General features: G+C 47.0%; 1 non-coding gene across 1 annotated transcript; it reads right to left on the bottom strand.

Annotated features, from left to right (window-relative positions):
- Positions 1-1,015: 1,015 nt before the first annotated feature.
- LOC115067638 lies at positions 1,016-1,146 on the bottom strand. Its single transcript, XR_003847019.1, has one exon. It is a non-coding gene; the product is annotated as a small nucleolar RNA SNORA1 (small nucleolar RNA).
- Between the last annotated feature and the right edge of the window lie 10,208 nt (positions 1,147-11,354).

The following is an 11,354-nucleotide window of genomic DNA, read 5'->3' as shown; positions in this document are numbered from 1 at the left end:
GTGTATCACCAACCACATACAGCTCCACTGGAGGACTTTAATGGTGAGAAGGATGCCAAGAACAGTTCCTTAAAGCTTGCAGACTGGGTTCCACAGGTCAAGGTCGAAGGGTCAGGAGTCCATTTAGTGGCTGTTGTGGCGTCCAAGTGAGCAGTGAGCAGCCTGAATGTGGGTGATTGGGTGGATGTGGCTGGAGGTAAATTGGATAGGACTTGTGGAGGATGGGGTATGGAGGCAAAGCTAAACTCATAATTAAAGATGACTTCTTCCTCTGGGCCTAAGTGGGAGGATGATGGGGCTATTTGGTGGGACAAGCGATCTTGGGGGAGGCTGATGGGCAGTGGGAGGTATGCCACTTAAAAAAAGCTTAATATCCTAGGCATAGTGGTTCCCGCCTTTAATCCCAGCACTGGAGGCAAGAGGCAGGCAAATCTCTATGAGTCAAGGCCAGCCTGGTCTACAAAGTGAGTTCAAGTTCGGCTGGGGTTATGAAGGACTGTTGAATGAATGACTGTGCATGAGTGGCATGCATATACCACCTCACTCCTGCAACTTTAGGTCTGAGTGACTGCAGAGGCTGCAGCTGTCTTTCAGGAGGAACACCTTCACAATGCTGCATTTAGTTTCCCCAGCAGAGTCTCATTTTTTTTTGTTGTTGTTTTTTTTTTTTTTTTGACACAAGATCTCCTGTAATCAGGATGGCCTTGAACTTCTGATCCTTCTGCCTGCTCCTCCAAAAGTGCTGAGATTACCAACAGGACAGTAGACCACCATACCATTTTATGTAGTGCTGGGAATCAGGGATCAAAATCAGGGCTTTGTGCATGCAAGGAAAGCACTGTACCAACAGAGTTACATCTCCAGCCCTGTCTCCTTTTTTGGGCAATGTGGGGGATAGATCCCAGAGCCTCATGCATGCTAAACAAGTGCTTTCCCACTGAGATTGACCACCCCCCCAACCTTGCTCCCTTTAGAAAGATGTTTGTTATTTTTATTTTATTTATTTATTTTTGCAAAATGTTACAGGTCTCATTGTCACCACTGTAATGCACTTACTATGATGGAAGCATAACCTGTCTTAATTTAGCCACATTGACCAATTCTGGACACTGACAAACAGTGCCCATTCTCATGGAGAATGAGGTTCTCATTATTTTTATTTTGTGTGTTTAAATATTACGTCTGCATGTATGTACGTGCACCCATGTCATGCAATGCCTGAGGAGGCCAGAAGAGGGTGTCATATCCCCGAAACTGGAGTTACCGATGATTCCTAGCAGTGGGTGCTGGGAATTCAACCTGTGTTTTCTGCAAGAGCAGCCAGTTCTCTCTGGCCCTTCCTCACTCCCCTTTTTAAGGGAGTAGATCTCACTGTGTTGCTCAGGTTGGCCTCAAACTCCGGTGCTTAAACCATCCTCCTGCCTCAGCATCCTGAGTAGCTGGGGGTTACATGGGAAGACACTGTCTCTGGTTTCCTCCAGCTTCCTGGTCCCAGGCCAGCATCCGTGGAGTACACATCTAGGTCTCTGAGACTGCCAGCTGTCACTTGCCTCCTTCCTCAGCTAAAGATGTGGCCTGGGTGATGCTTCGTTTGGCTTTGAGGCCTATGTTGTTTGCCAGCACCTAGTCAGGCAGCCTTGGGCTTACCTGGGCATGATGAAGGTTTTGCTGGGGAGATTCTTGCAGCTTCCAAGGCCCCGCTGGCAGTGAGGGCATGGGAAATTTTGGGCCAAATCTCTGTTCATAGCCTGCTTCTGGATCATTATTCACAGCTGTTTTGAAAACACCTTTAGTCCATAAAATGCAAAATTACATCGGAACCGCAGGCTGAGTCATTTCTCAAAGCAAGTCTGCAGCTGGGGTGGGGCCCTGTGTGGGTCTGTGCTTACTCTGTGGGCACTGTTGGATGATCTGCTGATTCCCTCAAACCCTAAGGCCCAGGCTTCCTTCAGTTACTTGGTGAATAAAATACCTTCTTCAGGGTTGAGAGCAACACCCTGTAAGGTAGAGGGAGGGCCTGCTGGGTGCTCCTATCCCCAAATAACTAAGCAGGTGTGCAGAGGGGCCAGGTGCAGGAGTGGGAAGGTGAAAAGACAGGGAAGGGAGGAGCTGCCGGATGGGAAAGGGCAGGCTCTGCACCCCCACACTGGTTTACCCCTACTCTTACCTATGAACAGGGCCTGTGATATCCTTCAAGCTTTTATTACCTGCCTGAGGCAACTTCAGGTCCTGAAGGAACTGGTTGTTGGACAAAGAGAGGAAGGAAAGACAGAAAAGTTAATCTTTATTAAGCACCTACTGCATGCTAAGCCCTTGGTTGACTTGTTCTCTTAGGGCCTTGTGCTGGATCCAAGACTCCTGGGTCACTTGCTGGCATGGAGACCTGAGTCAGTAACTTCACCTCCTAAATATCACACCCTCCACTGCCTCAGTCTCCTCAGTGGCCTCCTCCAGTTGCTTAGGGTCACATGGGGTGATGCAAGCAAAGACATGCACCAGTAAATGGCAACTCATGTTTCATAAATAGTAAAGATACAGTTAACATTTATTACATAGGCCAAACAGGCACATGGCTGTTTTCCTCTCAGATACTCATTTAATCCTCTCATGGAGTCCAAGCTGGTCTTAAATTATATAGCCAAGGCTGGCCTGTGACTGTTTCCTCCCCTTCCTCAGTGCCTAGGGTTACTCATGAGTCACCATAGCCCATGTGAGCTGTTTTGTTTAGTAAGTTTACCCTGTATACAAGTCAAGCAAAACTCACCAAGAACAGAGGTGAGTGGGGGACATTTGTAACCTTGTGTCTGAAATCAGTGTCAATTGACCAATTTGTCAGTAGACAAATTTTGATGCAGATCTTGAGGGTGGTCTCCACTACCCACAGCAGAATGGCACCTCCTGCTGGGAGCAAGGAGTGGATTTGGAAGTCTCAAACAAAGAAACAGAACAGGAAAAATATAGCTAACTAAGCCAGGTGTGGGGGTACAAGCCTGTCAGAACTGTGCTGGGAAAGTTGAGGCAGGAGGATCACTATGAGCTTGAGGTCAGGCCTGAGCTACAAAGACCCTGTCTCAAAATATCAGTAAGAGAGTATAGTGGGGGAGCTGGGCGTGGTAGCGCACGCCTTAAATACCAGCACTTGGGAGGCAGAGGCAGGCAGATCTTTGTGAGTTCGAGGCCAGCCTGGTCTACATAGTGAATTCCAGGACAGCTGGGGCTATAAGGAGACCCTGTCTCAAAAAGAGCGCAAAAAAAAAAAAAAAAAAAAAAAGAGTATAGATGGGCACTTGGGGTGTGTGTGTGACTGCCTCATTAATATCAGGTTGCTTTTTTTTCTTTAGTACTAGGACTGAACCCTGGGGTCTCTGGTGTGCCAACTAGGCATGAGTTCCAGCACTGAGCAAACCTCAGCCTCCTCAAGGTCCTTTTCCTTAAGGGGTAAGGAAGAAGAGGCTTTCTTATGATGACTCTGGCAGATTGGAATCTCAGTTTCAAGAAAAACTGGTCTGTTTAGGGATCTATTTGCTTCCTTACAGCTTGATTATGTGGCCAGGTATGGTGAAGCCAGCCTGTAATCCTAGTGCTTGGGAGGTGTAGATAGGAGGATCAGGAGTTCAACGTAATCTACTGCTAAATAATCTAAATAATGAGTTTGAGGCTAGCCTGGGGTACATGAGACCCTATCTTAGAAAAATTGCTAGTCCTAGACACAAGAGCTCTTAAATCAATTAGCTGAAAAACTTCCTGCAGTGCCTGCCCACAGAGTAGCAAAGAAACTGGGCATGATGACATATACCTGTGACCGTATACTTGGGAGGCTGAGACAGGATTGCTGTAGGTTCAAGGCCAACTTGGGCTATATTTCAAGGATCAGGCTTTTTGATACTATATCAAAAAGCCCAAACCAGGACTGGAGAGATGGCTCAGCAGTTAAGAGCTCTGGCTGCTTTTGTAGAGGACCCAGGCTCAGTTCCCAGCACTCACATGGTGGTTAACAACTGTCTGTTAACTCCAGTTCCAGGGGGGATCTGATGCCCTCTTCTGGTCTCTGTGGGCATTGCAGGACATGGGTTCACTTAAATACATGCAGGCAAAACATTTATATACATAAATAAAAATAAATAAATCAGCCAGGTGTGGTAGCACACACCTTTAATCCCAGCACGTGGGAGGCAGCACTAGTGGATCTCTGTGATTTGAGGCCAACTTGGTTTATACAGTGAGTACCAGGCCAGCTGGGGCTAAAACCCTGTCTCAAAAAGACAAAAAAAAAAAAAAAAAAAAAAAAAAAAAAATATAAAAAAAAAAAAAAAAATTAAAAAAAAAAAAAAAAAAAAAAAAAAAAAAAAAAAAAATCAAAAAATTAAAACAAAACAAAAAAATTTAAAAGCAAAATGCAAAAGATACTGAATGCTACCTCTAAGAATGTTGTATAGTACACACAGCATTTGAAGAATACGGCACTCTAGCTCCTGAGACTTGAGCAGTCTCTAGGTTCTTAGCCTATTTTCTCCCCTTCTCTGTGTGTGAGTATGTAAGTTTGTGTGTTCATGTGTGTGGATGTGGGTGTGCACATGCCATGGTGGCGGTGTGGAGATCGGAGGACAACCTTTCCACCTTGTTTGGGACAGGGCCTCTTTGCCACTGTGTAAGCCAGGCTAGCTGGCCCCAGGCTTCTGGGGACTCTCCTGTTTCTGCTTCCCGTTTCCTGTAGATGTGCTGGGATTACAATGCTTTTGTGACTGTGTCTGGCTGTTATGTGGGTTCTGGGCATCTGAACTCAGGTCATCAAACTTCTGCAGCGAGTACTTTTTTTTGGTCTTTTTGAGACAGGGTCTCCCTGTAGCCCCAGCTGGCCTGGAACTCACTATACTAGACCAGGCTGGCTTTGAACTCACAGAGATCTGCCTGCCTCTGCCTCCCAAGTACTGGGAATAAAGGCGTGGGCCACCCACACCTGGCTTTGCAACAAATACTTTTATCCACTGAGCCATCTCCCTGACCACCCTTGTCCCTTTTCTGCTTGGGCCTGGCGGCTATAGGGGGAGCACCAGGGGATGTCCCTAGAGCCAAAAGACCCCAACTGGTGAAGGGAACAAAGCCTAGTCATCTCTGTAGAGTACCAGCAAAGATCGGATTCACATGCTCTGGCGGTTGCCCACAAGTGCAGGGCATGGGCTAAGTCCAGAGCCAGGCCCATTTCCTTGGGATTCCCCAAGCCTCCTTAAAAGGTGGGGCCAGGTTTTGCAGCAGGAACCCGTCTGCTTCCCTAGCTTGGCTCACTAAGTTGATTTGCTTAACAACCTGCCCAGCCCAGTTGTGTCCCTTTAGCACCCAATGCTGGCACCCAGCATTGCCTTCTCCCAAGGAAAAAAATACCCTCATGACAAGAAAGTTCACTAGTGCCTTGGAAGCCAGCTCTTAGGAACCTGCTCTGGGGTGAGTTTGGGCTGGTCCTGCGTGAGGAACCTGCTACAGCCTGGCCTTGTCAATTTCTCCTACACTCATCCATATGCAAAAGGACATAGTATAAGATAGCTGTCACAGAGTTGCTTGTCTAAACAAAAGACTGGCAGTAACCAGTGTGTCCAATAGCCAGGGATCTGAGATTCTGGGCATCCATAAAATAGATGGCTGTAAATCCTTAAAAAGATTGAGGTTCCTTGGAGGTGCTCATGGAGGGCCGCTCATGCACCTCCATGTGGACCTGTTGCCTATTCTAGGCCCCTGGGGCTGCCACAGGTGCCTTAATTGGAGGCTTCCCACACTCCTCAGAGACTCAGCTGTCCTGCTTTACTTGGCTTCCTTTACTGCCTGGAACTGGGGCTGGGGTAGTGTAGGGAGGTGGAAGATGGATAGCTTTGGAGCCAGATGGCCCCGCCAATTCCCAGCTGTGTGACCTAGTCTTCATACTTTGCCTCAGTTTCCTCATCTGTAAAATGGCAACACTACTACCTCACAGGTGAAATCAGCACCTGCGATACAGGTCAGGCCTTCAGTAAAGGTAAACATGGGTGATGGGGATGTAGGTCATTTGGTAAGTGCTTGCCTAGTAGGAATGAAGCCCTCGGTTCCATCCCCAGGATCACACAAAAAAGTAGGTTTGGTGGTGTGTGCCTGTAATTCCGGCATTTGAAAGTGGAGACAGGAGAGTCAGAAGTTCAAGGTCATCATCAGTTGTATAGAGTTCCAGGGTGGCCTGGGCTATATGAAACCTGATTCAAAAAACTGTAAATAGGACTTAAAGTTTTGCCTGGTGGGAGCTGCTAGGTGAGGTGGGGTTCCTGCTTTGCTGTGTCTCAGAGGAACTGTAGCTACAGAGTCAGGGGGCCTGTGTCACCTGTGTCAGGAATGCTGAGCCCATGGCAGACTGCAGTGGAGGGGAAGAGTTCACAGCCACTGTTTCCTAGGATTGGGACATGGGAGATGACAGCCCCCGCCCTCCCCCACTGTCCTGACGTTCACCTGCCCTGCAGGGGGGCGGGAGGCAACCTCAGTTCACTCAGTGAGCAGTCTGAGGCAGTCTGAGGAATGGTGCTGTGCTGGGGCTGTCCTGGGCTGCAGTTATCAGGAAGCTGGCTCTTCTGCTTAAGGGCCCAATTCAGGCAGCTTTGGGGGAGCTGGTGAAGATTAGAAGAGGTGACACTTCTTGCCGACGGGGCATGGGGACTGAGCTGCAGCAGATGGGGCTGATGAGGGCTGAAAAGATGTCTCAGCTGTTAAGAGCACTGGCTGCTCTTGCTGAGGACCTGGGTTCCATTCCCAGCACCCACATGGCCGCTAACAACTGTCCATAATTCTACTTCCAGGGTATCTGAGGCCCCCTTCTGGCCCCCTCCTGGCTCCCTCAGATACTGAATGCACAGGCACATTTACATGAAGACAAAACACTCATACACATAAAATAAGTAAAAATTTTAAAAAAGAGATGGGGCCAGGAAGGTGAGTCCTGTTCGACATGGCACGCTGGCCCAGCCATGTCAAGGATCCTCCGTGGTGTCCTCTGTCCACATCTGTTCATTCTGTCTGTAGAATCTCCCTGGGAAGCCCTGTCTCCCAGGAAACAAAGCTAGATGTTTCCATTTAAGCTTTGTATCACTTCAGTTGGGGGGTAAGGGGTGAACTGGCCTTACTCTGTAACCCAGGTTTACCTGGAACTCATCGTGTAGCACAGGCTGGCCTCAAACAGGCTTACCCTCCTGCCTCAGTCTCCAGAAGTGTTAGGATCAAAGGTGTGAGCCACTACACTGGGCTCTCTTTTGGCTTACTGAGACAGGATCTCATCATGGAACCCAGGCTGGCTCCAAACTCTTGATCCTCCTGCTTCAGTCTCCCCAGTACTGGAATTACAGGCACTGGCTACCAGACCTGGTCTTTGTATCACTTCTTTCTCTACTGACTCTGCGTCCCACTTTGGTCCAACCCCCTCTTTGAGCTGATGTCTCATTATCATTCTTTCAACAAACCTTAACTAAAAATAGCTAGGTTTCCCACATTATCGTCTTCATTCCCATCAAGCAGCTTATCCTGCCCCTGCTCTGCAGATGAGGAGATGGTCCTCCAGCTCTGGGGACTTGGCCAGTGTGCCTTCCTGCCCACAGGACTCCAAGTTGCCAGAGCAAGACAGGCCTGGACCTGCCAGTGATGCTCATCAGAGAGGGCTGCTGTGTGTGAGATGCCAGGGCACACTGCTTCCAGGGGAGAGGCCTGGAGCTGGGGATGGGGGAGGGTAGGAAGAAGAAACAGCATGTGCAAAGGGTGTTGGGAAGAGTTTAGGCCTGTGTGGATGAGTGAGGTTGCTGGCATTTGCTCTTGAGGGGAGGCAGAGGAGGGGGTGTGGAGGGGGAGGACTGCCATGAGTTCCAGGTCATCCAGGGCTACAGAGCAAGACTTTGCCTCAAAAACAAATAAGGGCTGGATGTGGCTCAGTTGGTATTTGTCTAGCATGCATGAAGCCCTGGATTCTGTCCCCAGTGTTGTATAAACCAGGTATGCACTGGCAATCCTAGCACTTTGGATGTGGAGGCAGGATGATCAGAAATGCAGGATTATCTTTGGCTATTTAATTAGTTTGAAGCAGTCAGACCTAGAGACCCTGCCTCCCAAATACATAAACAAACAAATAAATAAATAAATAAGTAAATAAATAAATAAATAAATAAATAAATAAATAAATAAATAAATAAATGAGACCGTTGAGATGGCTCAGTGGATCAAGTGCTTTCTATGAAAGCATGCGGACCTGAGTTTGGATCCCACAACCCATATAAAAGCTGGGCATGGTCGGTGGACACTGCGTGCACATGGTGTATTTACATACATACACATTATGCAAAGCACTCATACACATTAAAAAAAAGAAAACAAAGCTGGATACGGTATTGCTGAGGGAGCAGAGACAGGCGGATACTGGGGCTTTCTGACTAACTAGTCTAGCTCCAGGCTCAGAAAATAAGGTGGTGGGCCTTTGAGATGGTTCAGCTCATAAAGGCACTTAGGGTTTGAACCTGGTGACACCATCTCCAGAACCCATGTAAAGGTGGGAGGTGAGAACCAACTCCACAAAGTTGTCCTCTGCTCTACATACACACACACACACACACACACACACACACACACACACACACACACCATGATATATGTTCCTACACACATGCATTGTGCAAATATACACAATGATAATAAAATTGCTAGGAGTGGTGGTGCACACCTTTAATCCCAGCACACAGGTATCAGAGGCAGGTGGATCTCTCTGAGATTGAGGCCAGCCTAGTTTACACAGTGAGTTCCAGGCCAGCTGGGGCTACAGGGAGACCTTGTCTCAAAAACACAAAACAAAGATCAAATAGTGAATAAAATAAAAAAATGAGGTGGAAGCAATTGAGGAAGACACCCTGATGTTGACCTCTGGCCTCCACATGCACATATACAGATGAGCACACATGTGTATGTATACTCATACACACAAAAGACATTGGAAGCTAGGTATGATGTTGTGTGCTGTCATTATAGTCTTTGAGAGGCTGAGGCAGGAGGATGGCAGTTTAAGGTTAGCCTGGTCTACATGAGGAGTCTCTGTTTAGAGAAAAAGAGTCAATGTTTGCGGGGCTGGAGAGGCGGCTCAGCGGTTAAGAGCACTGACTGCTCTTGCAGAGGACCCGGGTTTGATTCTCAGCACCCACATGGTGGCTACAAACCGACCTTAACTCCAGTTCCAAGGGAATTTGAAGCCCTCTTCTGAGCTCTGAAGCATTGCACAACACAGGTGCACTTACCATACACGAAGGCAATACATTCATACACATAAAATAAAAATAATAAATAAAATATTTTTAAAAAGAGTCAATGTTTGCTTAGAGCAGGATCATTTTGTGGAATGAAGAGGATGGCTAGCCCTCTCCCATGTCCTGTCTCCCTTACCTACCCAACTTCTAATTTTATTTTATTTTAGAAAGTTTGGCCTCAACACATGCTGCACATGTACTGTAGCCATGCCCTCAGTCTTTAGCTAGCTTGCCCCACCCCCTCTTTCATTCAGTGTGCTAGGGACGGGACCCAGGACTTAACACGAGTTGGGCAAGTACTCCACCTTGGAGCCTAGTTGCCTGCCTAGTTAACTCTCAGCTCTAGTTACCTAATTCTTTAGGATACCTGTGTCATCATCAAACCTAAGTTGTGGAAACTTGGCAGTGATACAGAGCATCTTTTCACAGAAGTGCAAATGAATTGTGCCCAATGGAATGTGTTCATGCAGTCATCCCTGCTGCCCTGTGGGTGTTGGTCAACTTTGAATAGATCTGTAAATCTATTCCACATTCTTCCTTTGCCTACATGTGTGCGTTCCAATTTTCCTTCGAACCAGCTGTCATATATTATTCATCCCTTAATTACTTAACGAGTTAAATAAAATTTTTGACATGTGTTCATTTTTTATTTGTTTGAGAGTCATGATTTTACTACTGAAAAAAAGCACCCTTTTAAATGGTTAGCTTGATTTCATTGCTGAGTGGTTTTGGTCTTACTTCCAAAAAGGGCTATTTTCTCTGACCTTTTCTATGTTCTCTGTAAATCTGAACAACTTCACTGGGTGTAGTATTCTTGGCCCTCTAACACAACTTTGAAGACTCAACTTCCTTGTCCTCTGGTTCTGAATGCTGTAGAAAAGCTCTTTTGCTTCTCCTGTGTGTATGTGTGTGTGTGTGTGTGTGTGTGTGTGTGTGTATGTGGTGTATGCACGTTTACATATGTTTGTAAGTATGGTGGGTGGTGCACATGTGTGTGCAGGCCAGAGGTTAATGTTTTCATTGACTCCTCTCAACTTATGCATGGATGCAGGGTCTCCTTAAACCTCGACTTCACCAATTCAGCTAGTCTGGATAGTCAGGTTGCTCCAAGGATCCCTTTTCAGAGTACAAAGCTTATAGGCAGTGATGGGGTTACAGGAAACCTGTCACATAGGCTTGGGATTTAGGTGGGTGCTGGGGATCTGAATGTATCTTCATGCTTGAACGGGAAGCATTTTATCCAAGCATCCCCCCCTCTCCCAGGCAGGTCTCATGTAGCACAGTCACATCTCAAACTTATAGCCTGCTCCTGATCCTTCTGCCTCCACTTTCCAAGTGCTAGAATTACAGGCATGCACCATCATACTGGGTTTTATGTGGTGTGGGGGGATAAACCCAGAGTTTTATACATGCTAAGCAAGCACTTTCCCAACTTGGCTATGTAGCCGTGAACTAACTAGTTAGCAAGGCTTACTGTACTGGTTAGTTTTTATTGCCAACTTGATACAAACTAGAATTACCTGGGAATAGAGAAGGACTGAAGAATTGCCTAGATCAGATTGGTCTGTGGGCATGTCTGTGGGGCATTTTCTTGCTAATTGATTTGGGAAGGTCCAGCCCACTGTGGGCAATGCATCTCTACCAACCTGGGTTCTGGCTGTGTGGGAAAGCCTGCTGAGCATGGGCCGGAGAGGGCAAGCCAGTAAGCAGCTGTCTTCCATGGTTTCTGCTTCTGGTTCCTGCTCTGACTTCCCTCAGTGGTGGACTGGTACCTAAAGTTTAAGCTGAAATATAACTTTTCTGTCCCTAAGTTGCTTTTGATTGCAGTGTTTGTCACAGCAACAGAAAACAAACTAGAACACCCGCCTTAAATTCAATTAAATTCTCAAATTGATTTCTTTCTCCCCTTACTGGGGACATGACTTATTTTTCCTCCTGTGTGCAGGAAGTGTATTCTTCTTTATTTTATTTATTTATTTATTTTTGGTCTTTTTGAGACAGGGTCTCCCTGTAGCCCCAGCTGTCCTGGATTTACCATGGAGACCAGGCTGGCCTCGAACTCACGGAGAT

The sequence above is a fragment of the Nannospalax galili genome, unplaced genomic scaffold, assembly GCF_000622305.1.
Source record: "Nannospalax galili isolate Female #2095 unplaced genomic scaffold, S.galili_v1.0 scaffold185, whole genome shotgun sequence".
Taxonomy (NCBI): Eukaryota; Metazoa; Chordata; class Mammalia; order Rodentia; family Spalacidae; genus Nannospalax; species Nannospalax galili.
Note: the sequence above shows the minus strand (reverse complement) of the source record. Positions and strands in the feature narration are given on the sequence as shown.